This window comes from Pezoporus wallicus, unplaced genomic scaffold (assembly GCF_028554395.1).
Source record: "Pezoporus wallicus isolate ANWC-B61680 ecotype Strahan unplaced genomic scaffold, APGP_CSIRO_Pwel_v1 contig_2144, whole genome shotgun sequence".
Lineage (NCBI taxonomy): Eukaryota > Metazoa > Chordata > Aves > Psittaciformes > Psittacidae > Pezoporus > Pezoporus wallicus.
The window spans coordinates 455,804-472,490 of record NW_026640952.1 but is presented as its reverse complement, the minus strand read 5'-3'; the positions used below and the strand labels follow the sequence as shown (position 1 = coordinate 472,490).

Genomic DNA, 16,687 nt, shown 5'->3' with positions numbered 1-16,687 from the left:
GATGACCCTGGATATAGCCCTGTCCCACACCATCCAGAAGTCACTTCAGTATTTTCAGCTCAGTGACAAACTAAACCCAAGATCCTCCTAAACACAGACACAAAACTATGAATTCCTAATGAAACAGCGCATTCAGCACCAGTGACAGAGCACACTTCACTGCCACTTTTTAAATAGAAAAAGAATACATCATGTTCACTAAGGCAATTATGAGCATCTGCACCGTGCTCACAGTAGCACTCAAGTCTATGCTCTGGAAAGTTATTTTTAGCATATTCATTTAGAAATCATCCCTATCTTTTCTATTTAACAGCCCAATAGTGTGCTATTCTGTACCAACCACAAGATTTAGTTATCTAAGGGACTGGACAAACAAACATCAGCAATTTACCTTAGAAAAAGTAATCTTAAGGGATTTTTAAATGAATATGAACAGTAAGGGAGCTAAGTCAAGTTCCACTTCACAATTACTCATTCCTATGAACATGTGTTGACATTTTTCAGCATATGGCCTTTTTTCTAAAGCAGAATCTCAAGTTAAATTTCACGTAAGTGATTTAAAATTGTTTTCCAGCACTCTTTCTTTCCTCTTATCTCTAACAGACTCAGGACTGTAAGATTTCCTGATAACCACCTACTTGGAAGCAAGGAATAAAGAAACTGACACAAATCCAGAGATATTCTGCCACTTTTACTTTCCAAACGGGCATACTTGAAGCCTAGAAGAAGCTCTACTGAACAGCATGGTTTATTTTTTTTTTTTCCAGAAGTACAAACAGGAAAGGAGGAGGATACACATCCAGAATTGCCAGAACACTGTTGCACCCTAACCCTAACACGGTCACACAAAGCCCCTACACAAGAGTCTCCTTCTCTTAACAATACTTACATGTTGTGACTGTGTCTGCTTCACACCTCTCTTTCTGCAGCCAATGTGCACCCAATCTGAACATCCCCCAGTCTAACACACTACTCATTTCAGAAATATTTGCTAATTTCACATTTACCACTGGTTTTAGTTGAGCTCTCTTTTCAAAACATCTGTGATGAACAGTCCAACAACTCGCTGTCAAATCTTTTCACCATAAAAGTGTGAAAATATTAAATGCAATAGTAATCACAACATTGATGAGAAAGTATAGCAATCCACAGATGTAAACAAATACAGGACATCCTACGCAGAAGGAAGCCAAGGAACAAACAAGTTACACAATGCATTTTATAAAAAACAACATCTAGTTAAGGCACAATATAGTAATCTTTTATGAAGGCATAGCAAACAAAATACCAAACAAGAAAACAATGAATTGAATACTCAGAAAATGCTGTGTACTTTTTGAAACCAATTGTGATTTTGATAGCTCCTTTATATGACATTTACTTGAATACATTCCCTCAAAAATACACTGTAACCAGCACAAAGAGCTCTTTTGAGCTGATACGCTTTATTGCTATTTAAAATGAAAACAAACTTCTTATTTTTATTTTTTACTTTAATTGAACAAGCCCTATCAGGCAATAGTGTTTTCTTGTCTTGCAGATTTGTTATATTAAAAAAAACACCACAGAACACCAACCTATCATAATTCTCTGCTTTCTGAAAATACTGGTCAGATACAGAAAATACTGGTCAGATACAACAAAACTGTAGAAAATAGTTCTGATTGTTTCTGTAAAGGATAAAAAGGAAGGAAGGAAGGAAGAGAGTGATTCAGAATTTGGAAGTTTTTTAAAAAGATTTCAGAACACAGTTGAGCTCATTAAGCTTTACATGGCTGATCATATTAAGATGTGCAAAAGCGAATTTCTGTAACACCACAAGAAGCAAAATACTGAAATTTCACAACTGCATTAGGACTACCCAGCACTGCACTGGTTGGCAGAAGATGCTCTGTCTCAGCCACACAATTTCAGACCTCCCTTGTGTCCACACTAGTATGTAGTAAGCAGCAAGTTGGATCACTTTGCTACTCTGACTGAGAGGCAAAAAAATAAAAGTAGCCAAAAAAACAAAGCCTGCTCAGATCCATGACCTGGTGTGATTAACTGTCTATATGCCAATCTAACAATACTATTCCAAGGAAGGAAAGTATAACACTTCAGCAGAAAGAAATTCTGTAGCAGCAGTGCAATTTTAGGTTGCCTCTTTGATAAAAGCCTCAACCTTATGGTGAGGCATGGGACCCTGTTTTACCTTTGGCTGAAACCAAAACTACACAGAACATTCTCCAACTGCATGCACTGTGGGAGTTGCCTTTTGAACATGATGTACATTTAGAGAATTTCAGGACTCAGTTCTGCAACCTGCTACACGGACCAAAGCTCACCTTCAATACAGGTTTCTAATTTTAGAACTCTTTGTGAAATTTTAGCTGAATTACTTTTTTGCTTGTGGTTTCAGAACAATGTGTTTCCACCACGAGGGAAATCAGTATCTGTGCTAGAAAACTATGTAGTAGGAAATGGGATATTTAATGAAAACATTATATTCTCAGCCATTTCGAATCCCACTGCATTCATGAAATAACTTACATGACTTGCCCTTCACCCTGCCTTTTGTGCTCACAAACTTTAAGAGCCTTATACAGCTACCACAAAACTTGGATCAAGGAACATGGTGACTTTAGTACTATTCCCTCTTGAGGTAGCAAACCAAATACCGAACTGCAAAGCACCTGGTAACTCCAAAATTCTAGTTGAAGACAGAAGGCAAAGAACTTAAAAGAACTAGGTAATTTTTACTTTCAATATTTAATGCTTACTCAGCAGACTTACTGAAATGTTTAATTTTGTTTTATTTTTGAAAGATACCACCCACAATTCAAAATGCTTTGGAAAATATTATGGTGTCTAAATGTTAAGAAACACCCATCAAGCAACCGTTGGCTTTTATTTTTCACTATATATATACTGAGGGACTAACTTTAACAGATTCAGCATTGTTGTTTTTTCCTTCCACTTTCTGTGGCTTAATCCTGGCATCAAAAAATTCCATCCAAAGGATGGCATTTGTGCCGCCAACCCACATACACTTTTTGGCAGGCTACAAAGAAGTCAGTGCTCCTCACAAAGCAGCTCTGTGCTACATGGGGACTGAAGCCAATACAATATTACCCCAAACTGAAGCCTAGTATATAAGACGTACGCAAACATCAGAATCCATACTCTGAAAATTAATTTCACTTGCTGAGTAACAAAGTCTTCAGGCCTTGTAACTCAAAATAAATAACTTTAAAATGGTGTTTGTGTTACCCTGCCCTATTTTTCACTGGAAAAAAAAACAACACTAAAGAATGGAGAAGATACAATAAACACAGCGAGCATGAGCAAAAACAGACTGATGATTCCAAAGCAAGATATTTCTCTCACACGCCTTGAAGTAATTGCTGGTTTCAAAGCTCTTTGTCTATACTTTGACATTGGAAACAGATGAGGAATTGTATCTTGAGCAGAAGGAAAGACTGGTTCATAAAAAGGATAAAAAGAACAGTACCGGAGGTCTGTCCATTGAGTTTGTCCTTTATAGATGCGTATGAAGTGATAAACGTTTTACAGCATATCTTCTGCAGAGTAACATACTTCTGATAGGACCACTAGTAGCAGGGAATAGAACCATTAAATATGGGAAGAGACATACCGCCTTCAATTCCTCAAAAGCTGATTTCCTGAAATCCAGGACTTCCATGCAGCTGCAAGCCTAATTCATAGCTCAAGCTATCAGATAAACTTTCTTACTCAGATTTCTATAACCAGACACTTTTCAGGAACAAATGGACTTATTCGATGAAATAGGTTTATTAACCAGGCATGACAGTAAACATACAGTATCCAGCAACTCTTTTTGTAGAGTATGAAGACCATAAGCACTCTGAAAGATACATATACACATACATAAAAATACATGGTTATGTACGATTATAATAATACGTATTATTACAATAATGCAGAAGCCAGTCTTGGTGGAATAATGTTTAGTACAGGAACTAAGTTCTCAAGTTGTTCTGTATTGCTTGTTTCTACCATTCTTCTAGGAACTGGGAGGAAAAATAAATTCTCTTTGATTATTGCCTTTGTGGTTTAAACTTCATAGCTGTTTTTTATGCACCTATAAGGTAAATGAAGCTGGATCACACTATTTGGCTCTAAAAGATCTTCTACCCCTACTCTACACAGTAAAAATACTTATCATACAAAATATCAGCCTGTGTCTCCACAAAGAGAAAGTGGGCACTTATAAATTAGAGCAATAAATAAAAGTTCAATGCACACGTTCATGGCCACCGCAGTTGTACAATGCAATAAAACAGTCTTCTGCTCATTATCCATATAAAACTGTCATCAACTCAAAACTTCCTTTTTTAAACATTTGTATATTTGCATGAAATTATGCTGTAGAAACAAGTGGATTTCAAAAGGTGGTAACACTCTTTCCCCCTTCCTTCCCCCCCGCCCCCCAAGATAAGCTTTCTGCTTTTGAATTATACTTTAAGAATTCAATGAAAAGTCACTAACATATATTGCAAAACACAAGGTAAGACATTAGTCAATTTACAAGTGTACCATCGTAAATAAAAGTCACTATAACACAGCATTCACCTACTTCATACTCAAAAGATATGTTTGAAAATTGTCCCTCAGAAATAAGAAAAAGTGAAGAAAGTTTCAAATAAAAAGTTCACTTACCTCAGAAATGCAAACTCTGAAAAAAATGAAACAAGTCTAAAATTAGAATTCTTACTACCAGTATTGATCTCAACATAATTTGTTATAGAGTATAACCAAAACTATAACAATCTTTGGCAGGACAGCACTGTACATTAATCGGTCATAACGACAAAGCTTTGCTTTTAAACCCTTCTGATAATGAAACCTATCCAGAAATCCAAGAATACAATGCTACTTTTTCTTAATGTGTCAGTAAGGCTTAGTACAGTACACAGGTGAAACCCTGAAACGTCAAACAGACCTGCTCCTGACTTTATCTTCACTGGCAGAGTCACGTATGCTAAGGAGGCTTTCAGTTTTATGATTTTTAGATATTTATAATTTTTTCATCAGTGGACTACTTCAAATACGTTTTAGTCAAAAGCACTATCTTCTGTTTTAGCAACTTCCCAATTTTAGAATCTTACAAGCTATCCCTAAAATTTTGTACATTGGTTTAGAAAATTAAAATCCTACACTAAATCTTTCAACCTCAATAGCCAACTGCAGCTTGCCAAGGGAAGTTCAGAAATAGAGCCCTTCATTAAATAAATACACTGTTCTGCACCAGGCAGCCCACAGAGATTCGATTCAGCTCCAGCGCTAAACCCCATATAGTGTCAACTGCCATGACCGCGTAAGCTAGTGAGGCTTGATCTCATCTACAATTAAACTGTACGTACATTATATTTGTTTTCTTGAATGTGTCAAGGATGCCTCAGATTCCTAGAATTAATTTCAAGACATTTTTATTGCCAAATCCATTAACTAACAAAAAACTTGCTAGAATTTCTTTACTGGCACACAAAACTCCAAGTGTGAAGAAAAGTCTTCTTGAATATAGTTTCAAAATTAGTTTTGTTTTATTATAGCCTATTACACACAGTAACATGGCATACTGAAATAATACTGCTTCTGTTTTTAAAACTCAGATTATCATAGAAGTGTAATGAGAATGTAATTACTTACATCAGCTAATTACAACAAATACATTTAAGTTGTTCTTTTATCAGTGAAGAGTCAGTATAAAAAATAATTAATACTATAGTTGCAATGTAGGTTAGTCATATCACACTCTCTACTTCCTCCCCCAACAATTAACAAGAAATAAATAGCAGAAAGTAGTACTCTTCTTTATAGAACAGAGAAGGTAGGGGTTTTTCTGAATAAAATATGCATACATATGCAAATATATAAATATACATGAACGACAGTAGAGCTTTGCTCAAATCTAGAAATAGCATGTAATTTCCTAAATTTCATATTCTCCCAGATTACCCAAAACTGCTCCATTTCAAGTAACAATGGCAGCCAGGTAATTTGGAGGGACCATTATTAACTTCCTGGATGAAGTAGTTCACAGATTAATTTCAGTTCCTTACAGCAGTCAATTCACAGGTTATCTTCAGTTCCTTATGATCAGCTTGCAGTTTATGGTCAGCCTGCAGTCCACACTGTACAGAAGTTGTCATGACTAACAACTAGCATCAGCAGAGAAGGTCAGTAGCAATAAATAAAAGAACCCTATAAGCATCAATTTCAAAATAAAAGACACAAGAAAGTGAGTATTTGCTTGTGGAAATTTACCCATAAAAGCTTTTAGGCAGGGTTTTGGAATTTTTTTGTTTTCCCCACCTTCATAATACTAAAATCTTCAAGTACTGTACGTAAATTTATTTTACCTGTAAACCATCTTATCTATGAAAGCCAAGGCAGATTCTTAGAACTGCTGCTGAACTACAGCAGAGTCCCAGGACCTACCTTGGTATGGAATATAGAAAGTAGTAAAGGACAAGCAGTAATCAAAAGCATAAAGCAGGTAAACTGAAGGCATCCAAGTGCACAGAACAACATGTTTAGTTCATTTCCCATCTTCCTCACACTTCAGACAAAACTATTTGATCACTGCACAGCAGTTGTATGATCTGGTACATTTTTATGGAAAATGCCATTCTGTGTTTTAGCACTTGAGCTGCCAACAAAAAAAGTTTCACTGATTCCTTAAGCAGCAGAAAAACTTAAATAAAAATGTATGCTTGCTGACCATCTGCAACAATGATTTGGGATATCTGAATTCATTTCAAGGTAACAAGACTGTTAAATTCCATGGGAACCTATACAACAATGGAAAAAGCACTGTTACACTATAAAAGATTTCCTTAGTCTATTACTGAGCAATAATTATGTTTTGAGGGCACACTTTGAGAGATCAACGTATGCATTTTCACCATCAGGCACTACTTTTAACTATAGACGCACCCAGAAATAAAAGACTAGATGCTTTGGTAGAAAGCAATGCAGCCAGCGACCACAAAATAAAGTCATTCTTAGGTAAAAGTATCCAGTATCCCCAGTATTACCATGATTTCATGTCCAAGAACAAGTTCAAAAAAGGAGGATTTTCTCTTTGTGGATACCAACACAAATCTTGGGAGGATTTGTCTGGTTTATCTTGCAGTCACATAATTACTTTTTGTGCAACACAAGAGAACATACTTATCACAGAGCATCATTCTGTAATTGCAATTAATTTTCAAAAGCAAAATTAACTTACACAAGCATTATCATCCACAAAACACTAATTACATTAGGATTGTGACTTCTCAGAACATCACTTGAGAATTAACATGTATCACTCGAGACACTATCAGAAACAACTTCACTCATGTACTACTTCACAAGCATATTTGAAGTTTTGCAACCCTAGAGGCCAACCAATAGATTTCCTTTTTCATGTTTTATATTAGTCTTATAGAAATACTTCTAAAGGCAAACAGAGTATAATTATTCTAAGCATCTTCCCCTTGCTAAGTGAAATCCAACATGATGCCTCTCAGACAGCTCAAAAATCAATTGCAAATTACTATTTCACATTACCATACTGGCTCTCAAAACACTCATACTAGGCACCTCTCTACAGTAGCACAGCTCTGACCAGCTACTGGGACCCAAGCCAGTTACTGGAGAACTGGCAAGTCTAAAATGTGCCTGTAAACTTGGAGGATATTGATTTACCCAGTCAGTGAGGGTGAGGAGGAAGGTTTGGGGAACACAGCACCCTGGGAGACTTCCCCACCACCTGAGTACAAGGAACAGACACAAAGAGTTGCCTCAGCTGTATCACAGTACTACATACATGGTTAAACTTAATTGCAGCCACACATTTTATTCAACAGTTCAAAGTGTTCAAACAAAAGAACCTGTTAAGTAAAGCTATGATTTACAGTATGTGCTCCTTTCAAAAACTTCATTAAATCAGCTTATTACACAGCAACCACAAGGAACTGTTTACAGTATTAAAAATGCACCTTCATAAGAGCAAACAAGCCAGGGTGTGGTTGCCTCACAACTGGCAGGGAACGTGTGTCTTTCAAATATTTCCAGTTCTACTGTGCAGCAGCCTGGGCAGTATAATGAAACTGAGGCAGCATAACGAAACAGGTTAAAACGCATTCAGAGTTATCTCATGCTATTGCCACAACTACAAGGTGTGCCTTTTGGCTCCGCTAGAGATACTTTTTATATTCATCTTACTTTGCTTGCCTGTTCAAAGAAAAACATCATAATTTCGTTACAATAATGTACATAGTAAAGCACCCTGGTTTCCAGAAAGAGTGGCCCAGCCATTTAAGATGGTTTTAGCATCCAAAACTATTCAATGTGATATATCCAAAAAGTTCAAGAATATACACAGAAGTTAAAAAGAACAGCAAGATCTCTCATTGAAGGGTCTTAAAGAAACCAAGTTCTCAAAGGCTGAAAGAATAACAAATTAGCTGGAAATTATAACGCAGCAATAAACATGAAGGGGGAGATAGCAGAAGCAGTGAGATTTTTTTAAATTATGACCAAAGGATAATAAAATAAAATAAAATGAAATAGGGAATAGGATGTTGCAATGATCAGCTTTCTCAAGGATCTCCACTTTGACCCATGCTCAGCAACATGAAGCAAACTGACAGATACAGAAACTTTTATAAGCTTTGCAAAGCTAAACAGTGTGAGATTCTCAGATTAGTCAGAAGAATCTTGTCTGAAAGATTCTGTGAATAGCTACAGAAGCTTTACACAGTGACAGGCTGATTGTGAAATCAAATCCACTGCCAACAAATTTAAAAGGAAGGGAAAAAATAACCTCAAGTGAATCTACATATTATCAGGCTTCACATTTGTTAAGCCTTCAGGAAGTTAAAAAAACAACTGAAGTCACTATGGATAATTCACTGAAAATATCAGCTTTCCACTTTCAAAAGGCAAGTGAAAAGAATTGGGATACTTTAGAAAGGAAAACAAAACAGAAATCACTGCTACATACAATCTACCATCGTTGTTCTTGACTACTGTTTGTCACTCACATTGTTCAAAGATAATAGAGAGACTAGAGAAAAAGTGACAAACAATCAGATTTCATACAAACAAAAATTAAGGACAATTACAGCCTTGGAAGAACTAAAAAAGCAACAGCTAAAATCATGAACACAAGCAGGAAAAAGTCATCTATGGTATTCAAGGATTGGTGACATCTCAATAATCAGAATTTAACAAGAAATTTAAAAGCAACTTTCTTCTCCACAATATATAATTGTGATCACAGGACATCATCAAGGTCAGGATTATAGTTTGAGTCAAGAAGTGAATTCATTGAGGCTCAGGCACTTATTAATATAACGCCCCAAATCTGTCATCTGCAGCACTGGCAGTCCTGAAGCTAGCAGAAAACTAAAAATAACTGCTTGCAATACAGCATTTCTTACATTTTTAACCTCATAGTAAGAATTTAAAAAACAGGGGAGAGGAGAGCTGTTATGTACAGCTTTAGCAGTATTTAAGTCTTAGATTTAACAGGCCCCAAAACTGCCACATGTAAAACAGTTTCAAACAATAAGCATCTAAGTCACTCTCAGATCATCAAAACAAGTGTGGTTCTCTCATTTTTCAGTGTTTACAATATTCAGCATTTCCTGAATGTGATCAGAACTCTCCCCTATTAAAACAAAGTTTCCTGGCCACCATTTGGGGCAGAATAGAGGGTGGAATGTCACAAGGATCACAAATGAGTCACCTGAAACCACAGACTAGCAACTCAAGCTGTACAAGACACTTCAGTAAGGAGCCCCTAAAAACCTGAAACAAATCCCACACATTACTGCATCATCAGAAGATTCGTATTAGGTTGAACTACACATGTAATGGATTAAAAAAAACAGTTTTTTTAAATAAAGCCTGAGATGCTGACATGATCATGCACCAAATTCTTCAACTGCTCAAGGCTTGCATTCAATCCTTATGAACATCTGCTATTTGTAAAACACATAGTTTAAGATTATGCAACTGCATTATGGCTGCCCCAAAATATGTGCTGAAAACACCAAAGCACTTACAGACAAAGCCTGCCGAACAAGCATTCCATCAAAACCACAACTCAACCACTACTTGAGCTAAACTTGTTCGAACTAGACTGAAATACAGATATAAAGCATTATGCTCCTAGTAAATTGCAAAATAAACGCCAGGAAAACAAAAACAACACACCTGTTGGAATGCACTCACAGAAGCAATCTGACACAAAGATTGCAGTGACACCCATGCTGTTGTAATACAGATTTGAAGAAGGAGAACAAAAGAAAAAACAGAACAGTAAGTTTCATTAAGGAACATGCAGAAAATTCATAAATACCTCAGATTACTGATGATGTTTAGGTGGGTTGATCCCCCACCTCCAAACTGTACTCACAAATGAAAGGAGTGATGCACTCCCAGTGAAGGGTGAAAAAGGGGAAAAAAATGAAGGGAAAACCAAGGACTCTGTCACCTTTAGATTTCAAGTACAGTTTAAAAAGTAAGTAGATTATTCTTATCCAACAGCTGTGTATTGTGTGAAGAAAGAGACTGTCTTATCCCAGTTTCTAGTGTCCAAAATGACCCACAGCAGCCTCAATTAACATTCTCACTGCAGAAGGATATAAAACCAAGAGAATTACAGAAAAATTGTGGCTGTGAATTCTCTCAGAATGAGACAACAGCTGCACTATACCCCCGAGGTTGCATTTTTTATAACCTATGGTTTTTGTTTGACAAATAAAAGTTATACCAACTTTCAGATTTTCAGATAAGCGATTTCCTTTTGCAGTTCTGTATGCTGCTCATTAAAAACATTTACTAGCTTTGCTGGTCTTCAGAGAAGGCAACCCAGAGACACCTAAAATCACCACATTATTTTTAGGATGTGGTTTGATGAGCAAATCTTCTGCTGCAGCTTCTTGCCTCTCTCCTGCCTTCTGAATTGTGCAAGCATGTATGAGGCAGAGGACAAACTCAATGACTTGTACAGCAGTGACATACCCGGGAGGGAGGCCTAGAAGCAAAATCTAGCAGTAAAAAAGGCCAGTCATAATGCAGTTTCAGGTACAGATCTGACACACACATCACCCTAGCTCATCATATTACATTAAGTTGCAAGTCCCCTTCCTAGGCTGTCAGATTTGGGAGACACATTTGTCAACATCAAAACTACAGAGGAAAGTGAATGAAATCTCAGCTTCCAAAACCAGCACTTTAACACATTTCAGTCTTAGGTGCTTATACGAGGTTAAGCAAAACAAAACCAACAACCAAACAAGAGAAACAAACAAAAGCCCCAACACAACTATATTCTATTTTAACCATGCATTGCTCCTTTGGAGACTGGCTAACATTCAGAAAAGAGGGCCGTTTGGTATGCAATAGATTAACAAGGGGTAACTCCATATAGTTCATCTTAAGTAGTGATTCCCTAAGAAGCTTATAAATTCACAAAATAACCTTCTATCAAAAATGGCCCAAACTGCAATTAAAGACGAAGTATAAACAATTTAGGGAAGAATAACTGAACTCATTGTGCTGAAGAATCTAAGTACTCCTCAAAATAAGGCACTAAGGAAAACATTATTAACATTTTCAGTAATTTTCTAATCTGCAAGGAGCAAAGAGGACCTAAATTATTGTTAGCTTATCTGTAACAGCAGTGAGTATATTCAAATGACCTTTACTCTTCCCTCAGCTGTCCTTGTTTTAGGAAACAGGAAAAAGATCCACCTGCACACAGGCAAATTACTTTCCCCCTGCTCCATCATGTCAAGCACAGAAATTCTTCATGTTTAAAAAGAAAAATTAAGCTAAATCCATGTTCGCACTGCACTGCAGGAACTACATTTTCTTTGGTACAAATAAAAGCTTCAAAGTGGAAAGTCACTATAGTAAGTCAATTCTGCCACAGGATTATCCTTCCTGTCCATCAAGAACACTCTAAATTCCCACAATGTATTTTTTAAAAAGCCATTCTGCTTTTGGTCCATTAACAACATAGAGCTCCCAAGAACAGAAGGTCAGAAGCTGTTACAATGAATCACCTATAGCTATGAAGCTAAAGAAGTCAAGAGGATAAGAGAAAAATCCAGTACAGTTTAACTATACACTGTCAGATAGATCTTCAGAAGAAACAAGAAGCTTCGCTGTCAGCCTTTTTCTGTTCAAGCTTCTTTACAATGTGAGCTTTCTACTGCTTGCCAAAAAAAATTATCAGGCAAAACTTTGAAAAGCTCTTTTTTTTATTGTCAGATATTAAATTCAAATGACATGCATGCATTTTAGAGTATTCCAAACCCAGAGCAACTCCCTTAAGTTCTTGAGTCATGACACCCATATACTAAAGCCAGTTTAAAAAAAATGCTCTACTTCCCCCAATTTCATAGCCAACACAGCACTTCACTTTGTTCTTACATTTTGAAGTAAACAGACACCAAACAATTCATCTTTCCCTCACCAAACTTTACATTCTGCCACCGTGTATCTGTACTGTGTAAAAGACTTCACGCCTGCCAGTACCATTTTCAGGTTTAAGTATTCAGAATGATGATACTTTGTCTTATACTAGCAAAGAGGAAGACTGAATGTGGCTGCTGTCTTCACCCTTCATAACTGCCTTTGTTTTTTCCATTTATGTAGCAGGAAGTGGCATATTCTGTATTACAGTAGCCAAATATCCACAAGGGTAAGGTTTATGCAAGATAAGTGAATTCTTACCCCGCTCATCAATTCCTTTAGAGAGCTGTAGGTTCACAGAATTCTTCAGATTTTTATTCCTGTTAGAGTTATTATCTGGTCCTGTCCAAAGAATGGTTTTCACCTAAAATACATCAAAATTTTGAGATGTGATCTTACGGAAACAGCATCATGACACACACAGACATACATTAAAAAAAATAAAAATCCCTTTTTCCTCCAAAGTATGTACTTTAAACTTGTTCTTTTGTAAAAGACTTATCGAGAAAAATTTTACATCTGGAACTATACAAGCAATTGACCAATCCACAGAGGGAACTGAAACTGAATTAAAGTACATGGCAAGTTCAATTATGGATGCACCATATGCTTCAATATTCCTTCAGTTATACAAAAGGAATCAATTGGTGCAATTTGTTTAAAACAAAAAAAAAAAATCCCTTTTGGCAAGATCACCCTTCACCTGAGCCACCAGTTTCAACTCGTGCTGCTGAAATATCACCCATTCACATCCCATAATAATAACAGCAACAAGCACTGGAGTAACTCAGCCCTAAACCACTTGGTTCTGCTACAGGAACAGATACCTTAAGATGGCAAGAGAACTTGCCAGATCCGTATGTTCGTTAGCAGAAATAACGCATGGTTTTGTGCTTGGTGGTGGGTGGTTTCTCTCCCCCTTCCTCTGATACTGAATGGGACCTTTAGTAATGTCTGCCAGCAGTGGTACAGCAGTAGCTTTAGATGCACTGGCTTACTTCAAGTTTTGTAACTCAATTTCCCTTTTATATATGACCAGAACCTGCAAATCATCAAATTCTAAAAATGAAACATTTATGTGCCTGCAAATGTATACAGCCAAGAAACTTCTAACATGCAAGTTAACTGACAGTCATAATCACAATAAAATACAAAAATTGCAAGCATTAATAACATTTGTTATTAGCTTCAATTTAAAAATATGGAAATGTTATACCTGGAGCACATGTGCCAACGTCAGATTTTACTTCCACTTTTCTGCAAGCTAGCATTAAGGCGTACCTTTCAGGAGATGCAGTGATCAGTAGCCACACTATAAAGCAGTATGCCAAATCAGTAGCATTTTTTCTTGGAAAAGGCTACAAACCAAAAGGCAACCTGGTACAGGGTCTGGAGTTCAACAGCAGCAGACCCCTTCTGCCCATTAATTTCTCTCCTCTACCAGTGGCCATTAGTCAATGGTTCAGTTAATGACTGTTTGATCCACTTGCTTAGCATGGGATGTAATTATGCAAAGTGGAATTTAACTTTCAAAAACAGCCTCCATTTTATGCACAAAAACAGATTAATGAAGCTAGTACTTGGTATCATATATTTTCCCACTAGTGAAAATAGAAACAATTGTCAAGAAAGGATGAAACTCATCAACCAAAGCAATCTTACACAACTTCTCAAAAGCATCAGCCTAAATAAAAATCTATCAGCAATGCTGACTACCTGCCCACAGAACCTTACATTGCGTTTGCAGAAAAAAAAAAATACTAGTGCCCCACTAGCACCTTCAGCTCCTCAGCACTGGAAGAATTCCATTTGCTTGAGCAATTTTTGATCAGTCTGATAAAGTCACAAGCAACTAAGAACACAAATTTATGATCAAGCGTAAGAACTGTAAACACAGGCATCCCTTACAGTTTCATGCATCATGTAAAGGGAAAGCACTCAGCTCAATCCAGGCTGATGCATTACTTTTGGCAAGAGGCATATCACAGCCTGGGATATGCCTCTCCAGGCACTCCATGGTAAGAGCACTGTACATGCCATCAATGAGGCACACTGAACCTTCTACAAGCAAATGGGCACAGGAAGAGCAGCACTACCACTCTGTACAATTGTCAAGATAAGGAAAGCATTTTACCAGGAATTTCTCCACTTTCCTTCCAGCTTTCTGAGAGGGAGGGTGGCATTACATGGTTTTTGAGGCTTTTTCTGAGGGTGTGGAGATAAACTAAAATCATTTACATTTGCTAGAATTTTTCCTTCAAATTTGCCAGTTGAGAAGCTAGAGACTAAATAAAAACAGGACATTCACCTTTCCTATAGTTGCTTTAAAGCAAGTTTAGTTTCCATAAACCTGCATCTGGTATATACTGAAACAGAAATACAAACAGTGAGATCTCCAGATTCAACATTCTTAGCAAAAAAAGTGAGCCAACTTAATGCACCTATTCCAGCCAAGGCATATCTTACATGTTTGTCTGGTATACCACTGTCCTAGAATAAAAGGGTGACAGCAGTTTTTGCATAATCCCCACATATATGAAACCTCCCTCTCTAACTAAAGACTGGCTTAGGCTGCAAGTCAAATATTTCTAGCCATTCTAATATTCTGGTACTAAGAATATCCAGGTTTTAACAGAAAAAAAAAAAAGTTCAATAATGCACGTAGTGGCAAAGAAAGAAAATTTAATTCAGGTTTACCATACTGAAATTTTCTTCACTTTGTCTGTCCTACAATAAATTCCACTTACACAGCAGTTCAAAGAAAACTCAAGTCTGAAGTAATGAGAGTTTTATGTCCCTTCCTCTTAACTGTATCTTCCAATTCCTCATCCTCAAAATACAAATACCATTTATATTTCAAGATATCCAAGACACCAGGCAGATCTTCACTCAAAAACAAAAACATCTCCACAGCTTCCCCTAAAAGATACCTCTATTTCATATAAATTAAGGCAGAGACATCCAACCCTAAAATGCAGCCTTGTCTTCTCCTGAAATGTTCACGAATTACATATATAAACTAAGAAGTAGGTTGCTACAAGTTTAGCTAGTTTTAGTTGACTCATGACTACTATAAATATTATTTCGACAGTAAGGTTAGGAATTTGAGCAACAAAAACAAAATCCATCAAAAAGAAGCAGAAAGTACCACTACTAGCTATACTTATACTCAGCTGATAAACCTTTTCACTTTCAGTGTCATTTTAAGAAGCTCCTGAACAGTGAAGTTTCTATAAGAAATGCATTTAATTGTTCCCAACTTGAAAAAGTTTATAACCGTGAACCCTTCAGGTGAGCATAGGGTGGGGAGAAGTCAATTTTCACCTGCATCCACATAAAACAAAGGTTAAAAAAAGCTGACATGCACTACTCCGATGTTTTAAAGAAATGGCCTTGGCTGCAGTTTTAACACAGACCAGCCTCTCATGGACAGTGCACACTTTTACAAGTTGTTTTAAAAGAGCAAATTATAATTTCAAAAGCCCACTCCTGTTCCTACAGAAAACAAGTTGCAGGTGCCTTACAAAAATAAGTTTGCCCTATACAGATGGAAAAAAAATAAACAAACCTTCCTCATTGGAATAAAGTACGGTCCAAGAGGTAGAAAACTGGAGTTAAGCTGAAATTACACATGACAACCCACATAATTTCACAGCAGATTAAAAGAATCATTTAAATAATCCAAGAAGCATGAAGCCATTCAGAGAGGCACTGTTTACACTTTTATCTCATCTATGCCCACTGATCAAATTAACAGAAAAAAAAGAAACATTGGCAAGACAGTAAGAGAGGCTCAATTAGACATAATTACTCTTGATAAATCTTTTCCCATGAGGTGAAAGGCAAGACAGCTGTGACAAGCTCAGGCTGCAAGCTGATTTGTCCTTACATCCTGAAACACTACATGGTATCTTACAAACGAAGCAAGTGATTCAACCTGCCAACAGCCCACGGCACAAGTGCTGCAGTCGCCAAAAATAATGTTGTGCAGGTCCCAAGAGGACTTTAGCTCAAGCTAGTCTTTGGCAAAAATCAAAGTGATAGGACTGAAAAACATTACCATAAGAGCAGTCTGAAACGAAGCCAAGGGTCTGAATGGATGACCTCGACTTTGCACCAAAACAGATCCATCGCAGCTAGCTCCTGCTTTGGCAGCACCGCCCAGCCTGCTGGATGTCACGAG

At 36.9% G+C, this 16,687-nt stretch overlaps 1 protein-coding gene across 1 annotated transcript in view; it reads right to left on the bottom strand.

The window, feature by feature from the left end:
• The window catches only part of SIPA1L1 (signal induced proliferation associated 1 like 1), a 203,727-nt gene that overhangs the window by 169,909 nt on the left and 17,131 nt on the right, over positions 1-16,687 (bottom strand). The window contains exon 2 of the mRNA XM_057421358.1: positions 12,766-12,868. The gene's annotated coding sequence lies outside the window, so the exon portion shown is untranslated. The remainder of the gene's footprint in view (positions 1-12,765; positions 12,869-16,687) is intronic.